A 19,644-nucleotide genomic window follows, 5' to 3' on the forward strand; every position below is an offset into this window, starting at 1 on the left:
CACCCTCATGGAACATCAGCTGATAAAGACGGGTCTCAAGACACCATCATGCGACACTCTGAAGAAGGCAAAAGACTCGCCGAAACATGTCAGGTAAAAAATTAACCTAAAACATAATTGTCTGCTTTTAATGAATCAGTCAAATATCAATAATAAGAAGACAAAATGAACCTAATACAAATAAATGAATGCTTAATAACTCCCCTGCACATGCTCCTAAAAATCCAAACCTTCACCTGTAAATAAAACGTCCCGACCTGAAGACATCTTAATGTTATTATTTTGTTATACACACAGCGCCGCCAAGTGGAATCAAAAATTTGTTTTTATTTTAATTTTCACGTACTGCACGGTGCCCTTTTGACGAATCCGACTGAAAATTAGTCAGAAAAGACTCAAGACAATGATCTTACTCTCTGCCGAATTTTGTGACGTTTTGGCAAAAGGCGTGGCTATTACGGTGCTGAAAAGTCCGATTGTACTCTGTGGCAACAAAAGCTCCGGCAACATGACTCAGATGATCCTATCTTCTCGAAGTTGTACACATTTGAGGATACTTCAGCCCAGAAGACATCTACCAACTTATTTTACATCGTAGTAGTAGCGCCACCAACTGGTAAAAGCTAATACAAGTTATTTTCTTGGATGTTTTTCTCCGTGCAACTCAACAAGGTCGCCCTCATATATGCTCGGATGACTGTTTCGGCCATGAGGATGTCACAATACGAAATTAGTCCTTTTTCGTGAAAAGTTGTGGGAGTGGCATTGCACTGTTCGGAAATAAAACAACGCTGATTATGAGGTTCTAAATATGAACGACAACTCGTGAAACTTTACACACACATCAGGCCGAGCAAATTTATCAATATTTTATACGTTAGTTGTGCAGCTTTTTTGAAATGGCTCGCCATGGCCCTCGAGAAATGTTCAAAAAAGCAGCCCTGATTGAGTGTTTCACCTCGCTTTTTGTAAATTTTATGGAGTACAGTGAACCCTCGGTTATCGCGGTTAATGGGGACCGAGACCACCCGCGAAAACTGAAAATCCGCGAAGTAGCGGCGCACCTTCAAAAATGCTTAAAAAAAATATACAATATATATATATATAGATATATATATATATATATATATATATATATATACGGGGAGAGAGAGAGTGAAATTCATTTTATAACAAAAAAACCAAATTATTATTAAAACGTATTATTTTTTTATTCCCCAGCCATTCTTTTTGTATTTATTTAATTACTCCGACTTTTACCTGCTGGTACGCCGTCCGGTGTGCCCTGTGAAATGAAAGGTGGCATTCTTTATTTATTTATTCATTTATTCATTCATAACTGACAGCCTCGCGCTCCGCTCGTGCCCGGGCGGAAGAGGTGCTCCAATTCGGCTTAACTGTGACACACGCCCGCCCTCCTCCCCCGGAACTTCCATTCTGTTAAACTTAGGGGCCGCTTGGCACCGCCCGTGCCCGGGGAAGGTGCTCCTCTTCGGCTTACTGTGACGCGAGCATGCCCTCCTCCTCCGGAGCTTCCATTCAGTTAAACTTAGGGGCCGCTTGGAACCGCCCGTGCCCGGGGAAGGTGCTCCTCTTCGGCTTACTGTGACGCGAGCATGCCCTCCTCCTCCGGAGCTTCCATTCGGTTAAACTTAGGGGCCGCTTGGAACCGCCCGTGCCCGGGGAAGGTGCTCCTCTTCGGCTTACTGTGACGCGAGCATGCCCTCCTCCTCCGGAGCTTCCATTCGGTTAAACTTAGGGGCCGCTTGGCACCGCCCGTGCCCGGGGAAGGTGCTCCTCTACGGCTTAACTGCCACGCACGCCGGCCGGAGCTCTGGTACGGTCCGAACCGCGCGAAACGTCGCCACCGATCGTGTCCGGGAGAACGTGCTCTTCTTCGTCCACTCTCCTCTTCGCCCACGCTCTTCTTCGGCGCACGCCGGCCGTCTAGCCGCTCCAGCGCCCCATTTGAGGATATTCAGGCCCTGAAGACGGCTGCCAACTTATTTTTGATCGCAGTGGTAGCGCCACCAACTGGTTAAAACAAATACAAATTATTTTCGCTCGGCGAAACTACAATGCCCCCGAATATTTTTTAGACCCGCGAAGCACTGAACCCGCGAAAGGTGAACCGCGAAGTAGCGAGGGTTCACTGTATGTATAAGACCAAGACCTACAAAAAAGTCTCTTGGAGCAATGAGCTAGGTTTTACAGGAAGTCGGCCATTTTGAATTTATTTAAAAGGGGGCGGGTCACCACAATGGACTTTGTGTAGAAATTATTATTGGGGCCCGAGCAGCGACGGCGGCGAGGTCCCTATTGTTTTTGTAGAAATTATTATTAGGGCCTGAGCAGCGACCGCTACGAGGTCCCCATTGTTTTTGTGGAAATTATTATTATTTTTATTATTATTATTATTAGGGCCCGAGCAGTGACCGCTGCGAGGTCCCTATTGTTTTTCTAGAAATTGTTATTAGGGCCCGAGCTGCGACGGCTGCGAGGTCCCTATTGTTTTTGTAGAAAATATTATTACTTTTATTATTATTAATATTATTATTATTATTATTAGGGCCTGAGCAGCGACCGCTGCGAAGTCCCTATTGTTTTTGTAGAAATTATTATTATTATTATTTTTCCGATTGTTCGATCGCATTTTTGACCCCCGAAACATGCACAAAAACTCACCAAACTTGGCAGTCTCATCGGGCATGGCGAAAAATTTGATATTTTAACGTCTAATATGAACAGGAAGTGAGTTATGAATTTTTGAAAGTCCGACTTTTGCCCTTTTTTGCATGTTTACAGGGGTCATTCTTTTGCACCCTGATCCTAAAGGCTTCATCTGATTGCCTTAAAATTCTGTCTGTAGCATCTGAAGACCTGGGACAAACACTGGGGCTAAAATTTTTTGTTTCCGAAATACTATATGACGGGGGCGGGTCTTCAAAGTTTTCACTTAAGATTTCCTTCGCCGCAATGGACAAAATGCTTAATAACTCTCCTGCACATGCTGCTAAAAATCCAAAACTTCACATGTACATAAAAAGTCTGTACCTGAAGACATCTATATGTTTATATTCAGTTATACACCTTGCGCCAATCAATATCATTTTTTACATTTTGACGTACTGCACGGTGCCCTTTTAACGAATCTGATTGAAAATTGGCTAGAAAAGACTCAAGACATTGATCTTACTCTATCCCTATTTTTGTGACTTTCCTTCGAAGGGCGTGGCTATTACGGTGCCGCAGAGTCTGATTATTCTCAGTGGCAACAAAAGTTCCTGCAAAATGATTCAGATGATCCATCTTCTCGAAATTTTTCACATTTGAGGATATTCAGGCCCTGAAGACGGCTGCCAACTTATTTTTGATCGCAGTGGTAGCGCCACCAACTGGTTAAAACAAATACAAATTATTTTCGTTGATGTTTTTCTCCGGGCAGGTGAACAAAATCTACCTTATATTTGCTCGGATGAGTGTTTAGGCCTTGAGCATGTCACAATACGAAAGTCTTTCGCCTTCTTCAGAGTGTCACATGATGCTGTCTTGTGACCCGTCTTTATCAGCTGATGTTCCATGAGGGCGTGACTTACCTGTCACAAGAATGAAGGCAAGTCACGCCCCCCGCTGTCCGTTCACTCCGCCAAAATGCTGCTCCAGGTGGTAGAGAGGATGAAGGCTCCCTTGTCTCTGTTCATGGTTTTTATGCCTCGCTTGCAGATCTCAATGGCCTCTCTGATCCAGCGCTGTTGTTTGTTCTCTTCGGTGCGGATGACCCTGCCCTTCTCCCGGTCCATGATGTGGTTTTCCCTTTTGCAGTGGTCAGTGATTGCTGATTTGTAATGTTCATGTTGTGCTTGTTCTTTTACTGCTCTGATTTTTTCATTTTTTTGACAGGTAAGTCACACCCTCATGGAACATCAGCTGATAAAGACGGGTCTCAAGACACCATCATGCGACACTCTGAAGAAGGCAAAAGACTCGCCGAAACATGTCAGGTAAAAAATTAACCTAAAACATAATTGTCTGCTTTTAATGAATCAGTCAAATATCAATAATAAGAAGACAAAATGAACCTAATACAAATAAATGAATGCTTAATAACTCCCCTGCACATGCTCCTAAAAATCCAAACCTTCACCTGTAAATAAAACGTCCCGACCTGAAGACATCTTAATGTTATTATTTTGTTATACACACAGCGCCGCCAAGTGGAATCAAAAATTTGTTTTTATTTTAATTTTCACGTACTGCACGGTGCCCTTTTGACGAATCCGACTGAAAATTAGTCAGAAAAGACTCAAGACAATGATCTTACTTTCTGCCGAATTTTGTGACGTTTTGGCAAAAGGCGTGGCTATTACGGTGCTGAAAAGTCCGATTGTACTCTGTGGCAACAAAAGCTCCGGCAACATGACTCAGATGATCCTATCTTCTCGAAGTTGTACACATTTGAGGATACTTCAGCCCAGAAGACATCTACCAACTTATTTTACATCGTAGTAGTAGCGCCACCAACTGGTAAAAGCTAATACAAGTTATTTTCTTGGATGTTTTTCTCCGTGCAACTCAACAAGGTCGCCCTCATATATGCTCGGATGACTGTTTCGGCCATGAGGATGTCACAATACGAAATTAGTCCTTTTTCGTGAAAAGTTGTGGGAGTGGCATTGCACTGTTCGGCAATAAAACAACGCTGATTATGAGGTTCTAAATATGAACGACAACTCGTGAAACTTTACAGACACATCAGGCCGAGCAAATTTATCAATATTTTATACGTTAGTTGTGCAGCTTTTTTGAAATGGCTCGCCATGGCCCTCGAGAAATGTTCAAAAAAGCAGCCCTGATTGAGTGTTTCACCTCGCTTTTTGTAAATTTTATGGAGTACAGTGAACCCTCGGTTATCGCGGTTAATGGGGACCGAGACCACCCGCGAAAACTGAAAATCCGCGAAGTAGCGGCGCACCTTCAAAAATGCTTAAAAAAAATATACAATATATATATATATAGATATATATATATATATATATATATATATATATATATATACGGGGAGAGAGAGAGTGAAATTCATTTTATAACAAAAAAACCAAATTATTATTAAAACGTATTATTTTTTTATTCCCCAGCCATTCTTTTTGTATTTATTTAATTACTCCGACTTTTACCTGCTGGTACGCCGTCCGGTGTGCCCTGTGAAATGAAAGGTGGCATTCTTTATTTATTTATTCATTTATTCATTCATAACTGACAGCCTCGCGCTCCGCTCGTGCCCGGGCGGAAGAGGTGCTCCAATTCGGCTTAACTGTGACACACGCCCGCCCTCCTCCCCCGGAACTTCCATTCTGTTAAACTTAGGGGCCGCTTGGCACCGCCCGTGCCCGGGGAAGGTGCTCCTCTTCGGCTTACTGTGACGCGAGCATGCCCTCCTCCTCCGGAGCTTCCATTCAGTTAAACTTAGGGGCCGCTTGGAACCGCCCGTGCCCGGGGAAGGTGCTCCTCTTCGGCTTACTGTGACGCGAGCATGCCCTCCTCCTCCGGAGCTTCCATTCGGTTAAACTTAGGGGCCGCTTGGAACCGCCCGTGCCCGGGGAAGGTGCTCCTCTTCGGCTTACTGTGACGCGAGCATGCCCTCCTCCTCCGGAGCTTCCATTCGGTTAAACTTAGGGGCCGCTTGGCACCGCCCGTGCCCGGGGAAGGTGCTCCTCTACGGCTTAACTGCCACGCACGCCGGCCGGAGCTCTGGTACGGTCCGAACCGCGCGAAACGTCGCCACCGATCGTGTCCGGGAGAACGTGCTCTTCTTCGTCCACTCTCCTCTTCGCCCACGCTCTTCTTCGGCGCACGCCGGCCGTCTAACCGCTCCAGCGCCCCGTCGTGCCGCTCGGCGAAACTACAATGCCCCCGAATATTTTTTAGACCCGCGAAGCACTGAACCCGCGAAAGGTGAACCGCGAAGTAGCGAGGGTTCACTGTATGTATAAGACCAAGACCTACAAAAAAGTCTCTTGGAGCAATGAGCTAGGTTTTACAGGAAGTCGGCCATTTTGAATTTACTTAAAAGGGGGCGGGTCACCACAATGGACTTTGTGTAGAAATTATTATTGGGGCCCGAGCAGCGACGGCGGCGAGGTCCCTATTGTTTTTGTAGAAATTATTAATAGGGCCTGAGCAGCGACCGCTACGAGGTCCCCATTGTTTTTGTGGAAATTATTATTATTTTTATTATTATTATTATTAGGGCCCGAGCAGTGACCGCTGCGAGGTCCCTATTGTTTTTCTAGAAATTGTTATTAGGGCCCGAGCTGCGACGGCTGCGAGGTCCCTATTGTTTTTGTAGAAAATATTATTACTTTTATTATTATTAATATTATTATTATTATTATTAGGGCCTGAGCAGCGACCGCTGCGAAGTCCCTATTGTTTTTGTAGAAATTATTATTATTATTATTTTTCCGATTGTTCGATCGCATTTTTGACCCCCGAAACATGCACAAAAACTCACCAAACTTGGCAGTCTCATCGGGCATGGCGAAAAATTTGATATTTTAACGTCTAATATGAACAGGAAGTGAGTTATGAATTTTTGAAAGTCCGACTTTTGCCCTTTTTTGCATGTTTACAGGGGTCATTCTTTTGCACCCTGATCCTAAAGGCTTCATCTGATTGCCTTAAAGTTCTGTCTGGAGCATCTGAAGACCTGGGACAAACACTGGGGCTAAAATTTTTTGTTTCCGAAATACTATATGACGGGGGCGGGGCTTCAAAGTTTTCACTTAAGATTTCCTTCGCCGCAATGGACAAAATGCTTAATAACTCTCCTGCACGTGCTGCTAAAAATCCAAAACTTCACATGTACATAAAGAGTCGGTACCTGAAGACATCTATATGTTTATATTCAGTTATACACCTTGCGCCAATCAATATAAATTTTTACATTTTGACGTACTGCACGGTGCCCTTTTAACGAATCCGATTGAAAATTGGCTAGAAAAGACTCAAGACATTGATCTTACTCTATCCCTATTTTTATGACTTTCCTTCAAAGGGCGTGGCTATTACGGTGCCGCAGAGTCTGATTATTCTCCGTGGCAACAAAAGTTCCTGCAAAATGATTCAGATGATCCATCTTCTGGAAATCTTTCACATTTGAGGATATTCAGGCCCTGAAGACGGCTGCCAACTTATTTTTGATCGCAGTGGTAGCGCCACCAACTGGTTAAAACAAATACAAATTATTTTCGTTGATGTTTTTCTCCGGGCAGGTTAACAAAATCTACCTTATATTTGCTCGGATGAGTGTTTAGGCCTTGAGCATGTCACAATACGAAAGTCTTTCGCCTTCTTCAGAGTGTCACATGATGGTGTCTTGTGACCCGTCTTTATCAGTTGATGTTCCATGAGGGCGTGACTTACCTGTCACAAGAATGAAGGCAAGTCACGCCCCCCGCTGTCCGTTCACTCCGCCAAGATGCTGGTCCAGGTGGTAGAGAGGATGAAGGCTCCCTTGTCTCTGTTCATGGTTTTTATGCCTCGCTTGCAGATCTCAATGGCCTCTCTGATCCAGCGCTGTTGTTTGTTCTCTTCTGTGCGGATGACCCTGCCCTTCTCCCGGTCCATGATGTGGTTTTCCCTTTTGCAGTGGTCAGTGATTGCTGATTTGTAATGTTCATGTTGTGCTTGTTCTTTTACTGCTCTGATTTTTTCATTTTTTTGACAGGTAAGTCACACCCTCATGGAACATCAGCTCAAGACACCATCATGCGACACTCTGAAGAAGGCGAAAGACTCGCCGAAACATGTCAGGTAAAAAATTAACCTAAAACATAATTGTCTGCTTTTAATGAATCAGTCAAATATCAATAATAAGAAGACAAAATGAACCTAATACAAATAAATGAATGCTTAATAACTCCCCTGCACATGCTCCTAAAAATCCAAACCTTCACCTGTAAATAAAACGTCCCGACCTGAAGACATCTTAATGTTATTATTTTGTTATACACACAGTGCCGCCAAGTGGAATCAAAAATGTGTTTTTATTTTAATTTTCACGTACTGCACGGTGCCCTTTTGACGAATCCGACTGAAAATTAGTCAGAAAAGACTCAAGACAATGATCTTACTCTCTGCCGAATTTTGTGACGTTTTGGCAAAAGGCGTGGCTATTAAGGTGCTGAAAAGTCCGATTGTACTCTGTGGCAACAAAAGCTCCGGCAACATGACTCAGATGATCCTATCTTCTCGAAGTTGTACACATTTGAGGATACTTCAGCCCTGAAGACATCTACCAACTTATTTTACATCGTAGTAGTAGCGCCACCAACTGGTAAAAGCTAATACAAGTTATTTTCTTGGATGTTTTTCTCCGTGCAACTCAACAAGGTCGCCCTCATATATGCTCGGATGACTGTTTCGGCCATGAGGATGTCACAATACGAAATTCGTCCTTTTTCGTGAAAAGTTGTGGGAGTGGCATTGCACTGTTCGGCAATAAAACAAAGCTGATTATGAGGTTCTAAATATGAACGACAACTCGTAAAACTTTACACACACATCAGGCCGAGCAAATTTATCAATATTTTATACGTTAGTTGTGCAGCTTTTTTGAAATGGCTCGCCATGGCCCTCGAGAAATGTTAAAAAAAAGCAGCTCTGGTTGAGTGTTTCACCTCGCTTTTTGTAAATTTTATGGAGTACAGTGAACCCTCGGTTATCGCGGTTAATGGGGACCGAGACCACCCGCGAAAACTGAAAATCCGCGAAGTAGCGGCGCACCTTCAAAAATGCTTAAAAAAAATATACAATATATATAATAAATATATATATATATAATAAATATATATATATATATATATATATATATATATATATATATATATATATATATATATATATATATATATATATATATATATATATATATATATATATATATATATACGGGGAGAGAGAGAGTGAAATTCATGTTATAACAAAAAAAACAAATTATTATTAAAACGTATTATTTTTTTATTCCCCAGCCATTCTTTTTGTATTTATTTAATTACTCCGACTTTTACCTGCTGGTACGCCGTCCGGTGTGCCCTGTGAAATGAAAGGTGGCATTCTTTATTTATTTATTCATTTATTCATTCATAACTGACAGCCTCGCGCTCCGCTCGTGCCCGGGCAGAAGAGGTGCTCCAATTTGGCTTAACTGTGACACACGCCCGCCCTCCTCCCCCGGAGCTTCCATTCGGTTAAACTTAGGGGCCGCTTGGCACCGCCCGTGCCCGGGGAAGGTGCTCCTCTTCGGCTTACTGTGACGCGAGCATGCCCTCCTCCTGCGGAGCTTCCATTCGGTTAAACTTAGGGGCCGCTTGGAACCGCCCGTGCCCGGGGAAGGTGCTCCTCTACGGCTTAACTGCCACGCACGCTGGCTGGAGCTCTGGTACGGTCCGAACCGCGCGAAACGTCGCCACCGATCGTGTCCGGGGGAACGTGCTCTTCTTCGTCCACTCTCCTCTTCGCCCACGCTCTTCTTCGGCGCACGCCGGCCGTCTAACCGCTCCAGCGCCCCGTTGTGTCGCTCGGCGAAACTACAATGCCCCCGAATATTTTTTAGACCCGCGAAGCACTGAACCCGCGAAAGGTGAACCGCGAAGTAGCGAGGGTTCACTGTATGTATAAGACCAAGACCTACAAAATAGTCTCTTGGAGCAATGAGCTAGGTTTTACAGGAAGTCGGCCATTTTGAATTTACTTAAAAGGGGGCGGGTCACCACAATGGACTTTGTGTAGAAATTATTATTGGGGCCCGAGCAGCGACCGCGGCGAGGTCCCTATTGTTTTTGTAGAAATTGTTATTAGGGCCCGAGCTGCGACGGCTGCGAGGTCCCTATTGTTTTTGTAGAAAATATTATTACTTTTATTATTATTATTATTATTATTATTATTAGGGCCTGAGCAGCGACCACCTTGCACCACCCAGTGGTGACAAAAATGATAATTTTTTACATTTTGACGTACTGCACGGTGCCCTTTTAACGAATCTGATTGAAAATTGGCCAAAAATGACTTTAGACATTGATCTTGTTGAATCCTTTTGGGCAATTTATCGATACTCATAGTGGTGTCTTTGAAAAAGGTACCGATGACGCGCTGGTCCAATGATCAGCATCTCGGTTTTATCTGAGTTAAGACGCAAAAAATTGAAAGACATTCATAGTTTAATTTCGGCAAGGCATGCCTCTAATTTATAGCAATCACACGGATTCGTTATATCCAACGGCATGTATAATTGCGTATCATCAGCATAGTGTCCCCCAAAATGGGTCTGATATCACGATAGCTCGAGGGTATTTTGAAATGATTATTTTAAAATCAGTGTTGATGACAATGAAATGTGCATATTTCAGGTGTTTTTTTTTTTATTGTGAAATTACACCAGATTTTGATGGGACCACTTTTGATGAACAGCTGGGGTCGTCGAGTGTCCAACAAAACTAGTCTGGTATTACGACAGCTCCAGCTCTTTTATTTTAAAATGCCTCCTTACATTTTGATGGGACTACTTTTGGTGGAAAGCTGTGTTGTCTAGTGTCCTCCAAACCTGGTTTGGTATTACCATAGCTAGAGGATATTTTTTAATGAAATTTTAAAGTCAGGCATGATGACAGTGAAATGTGCAGATTTCAGGCAACTTTTAGTTTGAAATTACAAATTAGATTTCAATGGGACCACTTTTTATGGACAGCTGGGGTAGTCTCGTGTCCCACAAAACTGGTCTGGTATCACGAAAGCTCGAGCTATGTTTTTTTTTAACTCAGTGGTGATGACCGTGAAATAAGCGAATTTCAGGCTACTTTTATTTTGAAGTGCCACATCACATTTTGATGTGACCACTTTTGGTGGACAGCCGGTGTGGTCTAGTATCCCCAGTCCTGGTTTGGTATCACGATAGTTTGAGGATATTTTTTAAAGATTTTTCTTTTAAATCAGTGTTGATCACAGTGCATATTTCAGGTGATTTTTTTATTTTGAAATGCCACATCAAATTTTGAAGTGACCACTTTTTGTGGACAACTGGGGTGGTCTGGTGTCCCGCAGAACTCGTCTGGTATCACGATAGCTTGAGGATTTTGTAATGATTTTAATTTTTTTAATCATTGGTGACGACAGACAAATAAGCAAATTTTCACGCTTTTATTTTTAAATATCCAATCAGATTTTGATGGGACCACATTTGTTTTTCCGGTTCCGTCGCCACGCGAGTGGCTACCTGCTAGAGCAGCACGGCTCACTATTTGAGCCTTTTTCGCGTGTTTTTCCCTTTACCCAGTTTTATTTATTTTACCTCATCGCAGCAATGGACATCCAAATTGCGGTGGTTTTATTGCTGCTGAGGGCTGTTTTTTGCGTGATCGTGTCCGGAGATGTCACTGGGAGCTACGGATCAATCGTTTACACAAGAGATCAGCTGTTAGCACTTCGTGCTAACCCCGTGCCGACTCCCGGAGCGAGACCCGATATCCCCCACGAGTTGAGGAGGAAGAGACGGGGGATGTCGCGCGGGGGCGAAACGCCAGGCAAAGAGGAGGCGTGACCACCCCGTCCTCCCGTCCGTTTTTATGGGAAATGTTAGATACCTTCCCAAGAAAATGGACGAGCTAACAGCGCTAACGCGGCACGAGAGGAACTTCCAATGAGCTAGCTTGCTGATGTTCACGGATTCATGGCTAACAGAGCTAACGCCGGACACCGTTGTGGAATTTGACGGCTTCCAAATACTACTTGCGGACAGGACACTGGAAAGCGGTAAGAGGAAAGAGGAGGGCTGGCTGTGTTTGTTAATGATAGATAGTGTAACCCTAGGCACATCACAGCTAAGGAGCAACTTTCCAGTCGGGACAATGAGCTGCTAGCTGTTAGCATGCGTCCATACTTGACAAGCATCGCGAGTTAACAAGGACGCGCACGTAACAGGTGCGTGAGTAAACTGCTTAAAACTTTGATCGTCATTCGGCTGACCTACAAATTGAGACGCTACAGTCAGTTTGACGTTTTTGTTTGCTTCATTGTGGATTGACATGGAGGAACAAGACAGTGGAAAGCGGACATTAAAAATGACGGAGAAAAGCTGTAGAAGATCACAAGCCTAAACGGATGCAGGCACGCAGCTGCAAATTTGCTCAATTGACCTCCATGCAACGTCAAATTGAACAATTGATGGAGGATGATGCAAATGTTGACGCTGTAAAAAACTGAGGTTCGTGTTTGCTTTAGCGGCATGGAGCAAGAATTTGTGGACCTCAATTCCGGTCTGCAAAATTTAAAGACTGAAGAGGATTTTGCCGATGACCAAAATAACTGGTTTGATCCAAAAAATGTAATTAATGGAAATGTGAGCAATGGAAGAAGGACGTTTTGAAACGTGCAGAGGAAGGATGCAATAAACAAATATCACCTGCTGATAGTAGATCTGCATCAACTAACTACACCCATAGAAGTAGAAGTAAAGAATCTAACAGACAGAAGCTCACTTCTGTCAACGTCTTCAATTAAATTAAAGGCTCAAATGGAACGAGCATGTTTAAAGGCAAAGGCTGCTGATTTACAACAAAGGTTGGCACTTGAGCAAGAAGAAGCTGCAATTAAAGCAAAGAAGGAAATGCATGCAATGCAAACGGCACTCCCTGAGTCTGATGCTAAATTGGATGTCTTGAGAAGATATGAAAATACCCAGGAGGATGGTATCCACATTCCTGATGAGTGTGTTACAATTTAAACAAGGAAAAACATTCAATTACCATCACAGCCTATCAGAGCAACAAGCAGTGTTGACCTGAAATGCTCCCACTTCGACTATTCCAATGGCTAGATTTCCACATCAGACAGAAAGTAGAGAACAACAGGGACATGTGCTTGATGGCCTTTGCCACGCAATCTCACAGCAAGCCAGTGTCGCAGAATACTTAGCAAAGAGTCAAAAAGCATCGCTTCTTCCCGAACTTTCCATTCCTACGTTTTACAGGCGACCCTCTGCATTATAAAACCTGTATAGGTGCCATTGAACATGGGATTGAAGGCCGTACAAGTGATAACCGTGATCATCTTCAATTTTAGCTGCAGTATACTAGTGAACAACCACATGAGTTGGTGAAGAGCTGCATCCATATGGAACCTCTGACAGGATATACCAAAGCAAAACAAATCTTGAAGGAGTTTTATGGTGATGACTTCATGATAGCAGAAGCATATTTAAAGGAAGCCATGGATTGGCCAACAATCAAGTCTGAAGATGGTGTTGCACTTCAGTCTTTCACATTATTCCTTATGGGCTGTTCGAACATAATGGCAGATGTTAATTACATGGAGGACTTGGACAACATGGCTAATATAAAGGCATTGGCAAACAAACTTCCATACAGACTTATAGAATCTTGGAGAAAATTTGCCTGCAATCTCCAAGAAAGAACAAATAGAAGAGTGAAGTTTAAGGATTTTGTTGACAAGCACGAAAGATTTCTATAAAACAGAAAACAAAATCACAACACACAGAAACAACAAAATCAAAGAAAGTCTTCACAACAGTCATTGTGCCCGCCAAGATGGAAAACAACAAAACCACCACGCCAAAGGCAGAACCTGTTTCAGTGGATGCTATTGCCAAACCATGTGCTAATTGTAATGGAGAGCAACACAGTCTCACAATTGGTAAGGAATTTAGGAGAAAGCATCACAAGGATAAGATTGACTTCTTGAGGAGCAAGGGTCTGTGTTTTGCATGTTTGATGCACGGTCGCATTAGCAGTTGCTGGAAACAAAAGCTTCAATGTCAAGAATGCTCTAGACTGCATCCTACAGCACTACACATTGTCCATAAACTTCTGCAAAGAAACAGCCTAAGACGATTGTGAATAGCAGTACCTATTAAGCGCCCTCGTACAAACAACAGAAACCTGGGGTGTCACTGGGGCCTGTAAATAGGACTGCATCCTTTCAATAATTCCGGTATGGGTCAAGGCACAAAAAGGAACCAAGACAGTGGCGACTTACTGTCCGGTTTAAAAATGCCCTGACGCCTTTTTTAGACTGAAATAACTTACTAAAGTTTTCGTTTTGTGCCATTCAGAATGGGAGAGGGAGCCAGGAGGTGAAACAGCCGTCTTGCCAGTTCAATCCCGCACACCCTCTGACTCTCACCCTCCGTTCTGCCTTTTTATTGAAACTAACTCATCAATAACTAATCACCAGAAGACAGAAAAGCATCAACAACTAATCACCAAGAGACAGAAAACATCAATAACTCACGGTATAAAGGTCAGTTTAACTAAAGCATCAATAACTAATCACCAGGGACTCCAGCAGGCAGAAAATCATAACCCAAGGTCAGTTTAACTAAACACATCTTCAGGATACGGTGTCTGTGTGTGTGTGTGTTAAAATAACAAGTAAGTGTCTCTGTGTGTGTTCAACATTAATGAGTGTATAAAAACATGATTATGAATACACAAACTGATTACCTATCCTCAGCCCATCTTACATTTCCCCCCTGTTGTGGATTTAAAAATCATGTCCTTACGGCTTTAAGACAGATCATCATAATGAAATCATACAACAGTGTGATCATCAGTGGAGGAGCGAAAACCTCACATTAGGGAAAAATTCCCCTCCTCCCTTCCGGCGTAGAATGAGATCCTCATAATTTGATGACCATCAGGGAATAAAACTTGTCCCTGGGGTGACTTGGTGGAGGCCCTTGCCTCGTTGTAGGAGAGATAAGATAAGATAAGATAAGATAAGATGTCCTTTATTAGTCCCACAATGGGGAAATTTGAGGTGTTACAGCAGCAAAGATATAGATCACACAGAGTCGGCGGCGTAATGTAGCCGTTAATGTATAACATTAGCAGCAGACATTCAGAAAAAGCATGCAAATATACACAGTATAAACGTATCTAAGTGTAAGGAAACACTCCTAATGTTTGTCCATTATACGGAGGGGGAAACGCTGTAATGATAAAAACTACTGAATGATTGAAAATACTGCAATCATAAAAATATTCCAATGATAAAAGTACTGTAATGGTAAGAGTACTGAAATGATAGAAAAGTACTGCATGATAGAAAATACTGCAATGGTAAAAGTACTGTAATAGTAAAAGTACTGCAACGATAGAAAAATACTGCAATGATGAAAGTACTGCAATGGTAAAAGTACTGCAATGGTAAAAGTACTGTAATAGTAAAAGTACCGCAATGATAGAAAAATACTGCAATGATAAAAGTACTGCAATGATAAAAGTACTGTAATAGTGAACATCCTGCAGTGGTAGAAATACTACAGTGATAGAAGTATTGTAATAAGAATACTGTAATGGTAAACAAAATACATCATTGGTCAATATTTAAGTACACCCTTGGCTGAAAGTACAGTAGTAGTTAATATTGCATCCTAGGACTGCACAATTGCACTAATGCCCTCCCGTTTGTAGGCCTGACCCAATGTTCTTGTTAAAAAGTCTGACAGCAGTTGGCAGGAAGGAGCGGCGAAATCTCTCTTTGGTACAGCGAGGGTGTAAAAGTCTGTCACTGAAGGAGCTGTAAAGTGTTCTCAGAGTGTCATTGAATGGGTGGGCTGGTTTGTCCAGCATTGATGACAGTTTTGCCGTCATCCTTCTGCCCCCCACTGAGTCCACAGAGTCCAGGGAGCAGCCCAGGACAGAGCTGGCCCTCCTCACCAGTTTGTCCAGTCTCTTTTTGTCTCGGCCCGAGATGCCTCCTGCCCAGGAGACCACTCCATAGAAGATGACTGATGAAACCACCGAGTCATAGAAGTTCCTGAGGAGTGTTCCCCGAACGCCAAAGGACCTCAGCCGCCTGAGTAGGAAGAGTCTGCTCTGACCCTTCCTATAGAGAGCGTCTGTGTTGTCGCTCCAGTCCAGTTTATTGTTCAGATGAACACCCAGGTACTTGTAAGTTGAGACCCTCTCAACGTCTGTTCCCTGGATATTCACTGGTGCAGGTGGAGAGTGCCGACGCTTGCGGAAATCCACCACCAGCTCTTTGGATTTCCCAGCGTTGATTTGGAGGCGGTTCTGCTGACACCAGTCCACGAACCCCTGCGTAACCCCTCTGTACTCCCGATCGTCATCGTCAGTGATGAGGCCGACAATCGCAGAGTCATCAGAGAACTTCTGCAGGTGACAGGTTGTGGAATTGTATTTGTAGTCCGAGGTGTAGAGGGTGAACAGGAAGGGAGCCAGCACAGTTCCCTGCGGCGCTCCCGTGCTGCAGAGGAGCACGTCAGACACACAGTCCTGTGTTCTCACGTACTGTGGCCGGTTTGTGAGGTAGTTGTGAATCCATGTGATGAGGTGGTGGGCCACTCCCGCCTGCTCCAGCTTGTCTCCCAATAAGGCGGGCTGGATGGTGTTGAAAGCACTTGAGAAATCAAAGAACATGATCCTCACCGTGCCCCCCGCCTTCTCCAGGTGGAAGAGTGAAGTGTGGAGCAGGTAGATGATGGCATCATCCACATTGATGCCAGGCTGGTATGCAAATTGGAGTGGGTCCATTGAGGAGCTGACCAGGGGGCGCAGATGGACGAGGACCAGTCTCTCCAGGGTCTTCATCAGATGAGACGTCAGCGCCACTGGTCTGAAGTTGTTGAGCTCCTTCGGATGGGGTGTCTTTGGAACCGGAACCAGGCAGGATGTTTTCCACAGCTGGGGGACTCTGCCCAGCTTCAAGCTCAGGTTGAACATGTGCTGGACGATTCCACACAGCTGGTCTGCGCAGGATTTGAGGAGCTGGGAGCTGGTCCCATCTGGGCCTGCCGCCTTCCTCGCCTTCATCTTCCTCAGCTGGTTCTTCACCTGAGATGTTGTGAGGAACAAGGCTGAGCAGGAGGAAGTGGTGGTTGTCTGATGAGGCTGGGAACTGGAGCCTGTGGAGAGAGAGAGGGGCGAGAGAGGGGGAGAGAGGGTCTTGTTCGCAGTGGCAGGAGGGGTGGGTGGGGGCTGCATCAGGGAAGCCTGAGCGGGGTCAGACATTTGATCAAACCTATTGAAAAATAGGTTCAACTCATTTGCCCACTGAAGCCCCCCCCCCCTTCTGGGTCTTACCTGCTTGTCCGTGGCCTGAGATGGTCTTCAGGCCCCTCCAGACATCCCTGGCATTGTTCCGCTGCAGTTGTTCTTCCATCCGCATCCTGTAGGACAGCCGTCCTTACCTCCCGGATCTTCGTGTATGGTGTGTGTGTGTGTGCACGTGTGAGGACAGGGGCAAGAAGTCCATGTGTTTTTACGTTTCAGTGTCCAGTTTGAGTTCGTCATTCTCAACATTAATCAGGTTGTAATGGTACATTTGGGCAACAAACCTACGATTAACCATCGTCTTTGTCATAAAAATAATGCAACATGAACAGACTACACATAACAAAATGAAAACTATAATTATCCCTATATATTGTTTTTTAAATTCTTCATAGTGGTCATAACATCAATAATTGTTTCATTTTTATTAAAAATTTAAATGCAGTAATGTACTCCAATCAAGGCTGATATTCCTTTATGTACGTCATTAATTTCCAAACAATATCTAATCTTTTTGTTCTGTGGCTTCAACATATTTATCATCTCATCAATATTAGCACCACAGAGTACTGAGTTTCGAGATCCTCACAATAGTCGTTCTCAAAATGATATTTTATTTTTATCAATTTAGCTTTGTTAAGGTAAGATATTTTATTGACAATCTAACATTAATATGCAAAGAACATGTACATTAGTACGAAATGTAAAAGAAAATTGTGGTGGGGGGGTGCGAATTGTTTTCTTCTTGGTAGGGGGGGCATGACAGGAAATAATTGAGAACCACTGGTCTAGTCACACACCAGCTCGGGTTCATTCCCTACCAGAGAAATGACATTCCATGTCCCCAGAGCTAGGCGCTTTATGTTGCCGGGGATTGGACTGCCTTTGACTGCCTCCTAGCTCAAAGGAAACCCAAATTCTTTGGTCCCGCCCACTGGTAGTGAGCCGAAGCCCTTGTATTAAATAATAAATAAATACATAAAATAAAAAAATTAATAAATTTAAAAAACGGACCGATCCACTGCTTGGGTTAGTTTGACCCACCTTGAGATCCGTTCCCACTCAGTGACAGTGTCTACAAGCCACTGCCACCAGGCCAGTGAACCCAACGTCCAGGCAGTGACAAAAAACGTGATCAAATTACATTGCTCATCATAAGGTGTTTGTGAGACGCTCTTTGTATGTTTCCTCAATTAAGACCTGTTTTCCATTGGTGTATTTGAAAAAAGTGGTGAACCTGTTAAATTCACTACAAAACGTTAAGAAGATGAAAGTAATGTTTGAAGGAATATTATTTTTCTATCGACGTGCCGGCGGGCGGGCACAGATAGAGAGTGATAAAGCAGCACCACCCGCGCGGGGCGTGCTGACGAAAAGGCAAGCGCTCCTCCTCTCATCGCGTCCTTATTAAGACAGAAAAAAGACGCTGTTGAATTTGACCTATTCGCAGTTCGAGCAGGTGCTTAACGCTGGAGAATATCACCACTTCGAAGTTCGAACTGCTGTTGAAACGGAGAGGTAAGTGTTTTTCGTTGGGGTTTTTTCAAAACATGCGTCGAGTGCATTTGTTCATAGTTAGAGATAGTTGTGTGGAAAACACTATACAAAGTAGCACCATGGATGTGGGCCTACAACACTGGCCTAGCAAACATGTGCTCCTACATCGACATAATTGACGAGCTCCAGTTAAGCATTGAATAATTATAAAACGTCATGGTGCTTTTACTCATTTAAAGAACTAAACCGACGCGTATTGTCATCCGGTGGTCAGGTTTGCATTGAATGTGAGCACGAGGGACGCTAGCTTGTTGCGTTAGCTTTGCGGAGCTAACAGCTTGCACTTTTGTTATAGAACCACAGAATGCAAGTACCATGATAATTTCTGTCATTAATTTTTGTGTAAGACACGATGTTCACTGGTTAATTACATGATTCTTAAAGCAAAGGTTACTGTGAATGCAATTTTGGTAAGATTTTTGTAGTCACACTGCATAAATCTGTCTGTGTCTGTTGTTTAAACTTCAATATAAACTATTATGGTTGAAATCGTTAATTGGGATGGAGGAATTGATATTTTTTTAATTTATAATTTATTTTTCTTACACTGATATTGTTAAAACTCCATTTAGCCCATAGTATTAATAATTCTCAACACAATACTGTCTTTTTTCTTTATAGAATAAACAATGCCTTCCCTGAGATGCAGGAAGTCCCCAAAGCAGGATACTATTGAACATGCAGTCAAGGGTCTGGACAAGACTGCAGAGTTAGAAGCGAAGTATATAAACTAATTTAAAGGTATGATGTTAACGCTTTTGCTAAGATATATTATTGTTTTCTGATAACCAAGCTGACATCGTTTTTTAAGTGGTTATTTTACATTAAGAGTGTCTTGACCTTTTCTTTTGCCACTTTTGTCAGTTTCAAGTTATTTCAGTGAGTGTGAAACCTGATGGTAGGAGTTCTATCTAAATTAAGGCTGTACTTGATGACGCCCTCCGGCATTTTTATACCACAATAGACCGGTGAACAAGTCCGATATTGATAGTCTAGTGTA

At 43.3% G+C, this 19,644-nt stretch overlaps 1 long non-coding RNA gene across 1 annotated transcript; it reads left to right on the forward strand.

The window, feature by feature from the left end:
• The first annotated feature begins 3 nt into the window (after positions 1 to 3).
• Positions 4 to 7,812, forward strand: LOC148314721 (uncharacterized). Its single transcript, XR_015841564.1, has 4 exons — positions 4 to 93; positions 3,724 to 4,001; positions 7,550 to 7,650; positions 7,727 to 7,812. It is a non-coding gene; the product is annotated as an uncharacterized LOC148314721 (long non-coding RNA).
• Positions 7,813 to 19,644: the final 11,832 nt, after the last annotated feature.

This window comes from Idiotropiscis lumnitzeri, unplaced genomic scaffold (genome assembly GCF_059441095.1).
Source record: "Idiotropiscis lumnitzeri isolate Australia: NSW breed Sydney's pygmy pipehorse unplaced genomic scaffold, RoL_Ilum_1.0 HiC_scaffold_244, whole genome shotgun sequence".
Taxonomy (NCBI): Eukaryota; Metazoa; Chordata; class Actinopteri; order Syngnathiformes; family Syngnathidae; genus Idiotropiscis; species Idiotropiscis lumnitzeri.